Source organism: Hippocampus guttulatus, chromosome 22 (genome assembly GCF_054856545.1).
Source record: "Hippocampus guttulatus isolate MCC_2025c chromosome 22, RoL_Hgut_1.0, whole genome shotgun sequence".
Taxonomy (NCBI): Eukaryota; Metazoa; Chordata; class Actinopteri; order Syngnathiformes; family Syngnathidae; genus Hippocampus; species Hippocampus guttulatus.
In genome coordinates, this window is record NC_141282.1 from 2991397 (window position 1) to 2994777 (window position 3381).

Sequence of the window (3381 nt, forward strand, 5' to 3'; positions counted from 1 at the left end):
GGTATTTGTGTGTGTGTGTGTGTGCTTCAAATGCACTTTCTGAAAAAAAAACACTTGAGTGTGTTAAAGAAGACACAGTTGTCTCTCTGAGAATCAAATTGAATGATTTTGAGACGGTGGGTGCCAAACACAAGACATGACGTGTTAATATAACCAAACAACTGCACAACTATCCGCACAAACGTGAATCTACAGTCTCAAAAATCCTTACGAGTAAATAGACCTGTGGAGAACCTAATTTTTTTTCCCAGAAGAACCGATTAAATCATTTTGGATCAAAAGGTAATCAAATTGTTCCTGTCAAGATGCTTTATCAAAGAACCCGCTGTCAGGTAATATAAAAACAGCATGAATTTGATTCATATGGAATCATGACCATTTTTGCTGCCCAGGAATCGAAGGGGAAAAAAGGGCCACAAGGTGTCACCAGAGAGCTTTTGTTGAGCTACACACTCAGGCAACTAAGGATTCACATTTCACAATTTACTACTTACCTAAAAAATGGTGACATGTTTAATCTTGTATTACAAATTCATGAATGAAAAGTGGATTAAATGTTTACACTTATGAAATGAAAATGCATTTCCTTTCATGGAAGGAATGTGAACGAAGGGCAAGAATCGTGTTCTTTTTCTCCCGAATTCCTCTTTGTGAAGAAACGTGAGCATCTCGCTTTTGTCACGATCATGACATTGACGTGGCGCGTTTTCAGACGGGCGTCCGAATGCTATCATGCCAATCAGCCTGCGGCCCTGGGGAGCGTTTACATTGGACTCTTCTGAAGCTTTTCCATGTTGTCTGCCAGAGTGCCCGGGCCCTGCCCAGTGCCCGTCTGGCTCTGCAGACAAACATGGAAAAACCTCACCTCATTATCTGACCCCCACGTTACATGCACGATGGAAAAAAAACACAAGTGGGAGAAAATAGGGCTTTCGTTTTCCCAAGTGAGATTGACAATGAATTCCATTTTTTTGAGTTCCCAGAGTACATGCCCGAAATTCACATTTTCCTTCTGTTTGCTTTCAAACAAAACGTTCCTCAAGTACCAATGGATGGCCAATTAGGCTTCACCTTGAAAATGGCTTCCATTGTTTCAAAAAGGCACATCGGGGCAAGTGGGCGGAGAAGAGGAAATGGCTGTTATCTTACCAAGCTTTAACAAACAAAGGTAGGGCAACCGAGGGCGCTGATCCACTGACTCACGGTTACTCTCCACACACACACACATAAACGGTGATCTCCTACAAAAGGCGCCTTTGTCCCCTGGATGCAGGTGGTGACAAACAGTGACACAATCTCATCGCCTTCCCTTGCCCAATTGCTCATCGTACAGGAAACATGACATTTTAAATTTAACAATTACAGGGACAGCGGTTACTACAGGAGTTAGGTTCAAGATCAGAACGGGAATCACAGTTTACGTGCGTTGTTTATGACCGTAACAGCAGCATGTTTTTTTTAGGTCGATGCCGAAACCCAATATTTGGCAGAAGAACGATTTTTTTTTTTGGTTCGTTTTAAAAGCGACTATCGTCCAACTGAATTGGTTGGGACCGACTCGTAAGTCAGGACGTCACTTTTACAAAGAACGGGGGTCTACAACTCATTCAAAAGCAAATACCTCGTGGTTCGATGATTGCAGATTCACTCTATTGGGTGATTTCCATTTGTGACCATGACGTCATCTAATGTCGTTTTGCATCGTTCTATCGGGGGCGGGGGTTATTTTTCTTCTTCCAGTCAATAAATAACCAAGACCATGAACGTCGGGGTCGCGTTGGGACATTCACGTGTAGACGACTCAGAGTTTGGCAAAAGTGCGTTCTCTCATTCATTTCCGAGCGCAACTTAGGTTCGATTCCAATCAGCGGCTCAAATGTATCGGTGAGGGAACACGACACTCAACAATCCCTTGCAAATAATGACGAATCCTAATGACGCTTTGGTGGGAACTGCAATCACAAGCGAATGCCTTCTCCCCTAATGGGACTGCGAAGTGTGCCAGTAGATCTGGAGTGTGTCCTCATTTTGGAACTGTAAACGATCCTGCGCTGACTCCCCAAACCTCTGTCCTTACATACCTTTGTCTCGTCCACGCGGGCTTTCTGTTTAGATTGAGGCAGTGAGCTATTAGCTTGACTTGCTTCCCACTTCCTGTTGCTATTCCCAACATGTTGTTTTTAACACCCGTCTGAGAAATTGTCTGACATCTCGGATTCCAGCGGGGTGGCGTAACAGCGGTGCGACGCCTTGCGACCAAGACTGGCTCCTAACACTCGCCCTTGCCAGTCATTTTTCATCGACGTTTCATTGTGCTTGTCACCGAGCGACTTCTTTGGACGCTTCGGGCATTCCGGGGATGCTCCGGCCTTACTTTGATTCTGCACACAGGCCTGGTTGTCTGTCATGTGATGAAACGATTTTCCTCAACCAACACCTTGGTGACTCATTGATTGGTAATGGTTATCTTTGGTATCTATGGTAACCTCGGCTGCGGCAAACAAAGTGGGTACGAAATGTCGACATCCAAAAAACAAACAAAAAAAATGCTACCAAGATTAATCATTTCAAAACCCTTTTCTACAACGAAAGTGACCTATAACCTGTACAACTCCCAAAAAAAGAGAAGGGCAGTAAAAATAACCAGCCACAGTTTCGGGTCACAATTCCAAAAAGTATGGTTGGCTCAAACAAAATTTTGCTCGTCACCAAAAGAACAACACCCACAGTGAAGCATGGTGGCTGTCTTTGGGGTTGTTTCCAAATCCCCAAACCAATCCGGCGGGTAAGCGACTACATGAATAGTTCCATCCAAACAACACCTGCAGTGACGTTCCAACCCTTTTCCCCGGGACACCCAGGAAGTCTTGTTTTCCTTCCGCAGCCAATCATTGTTATGCTAAAACACATGCAGCATTCATAAGCCGCAAGGGAGGGTATATTTCTCCCATGGGTGGTTCGCAGAAGGACAGCAGAGAGCTCTTTCATGTGAACTGGTATTAGTTACTTGAGGTTTTCAACTTAATATTTTCTCTTTAGTCCGAAACGATGCAATTGCTAATGCTAATGAACGTACCTTTTCCGCAAAAAAAAACACACCAAAGGATGACATCAAAATTCTTTTCATTGCTGGTGTGAATCCTAACGTCCAGGAATGGGATTTTGACCACACTTCCTAAACCCGAGTCAAATTAACTCAAGCCTCAATTGTTTGAAAACAGTTTAAAAAGTCATAATAATTTGCCTTCAATTGCTTTGCCGATCCTTAGCTATCGTCATTGCGAGACGTTTGATCAAATTCAAATCCATCTCAAATGGTCATTCACCTTCTCCCGGTGACACTCTACAAATCCCTTGCCTCGGATGGCCTGCCTCAAATCA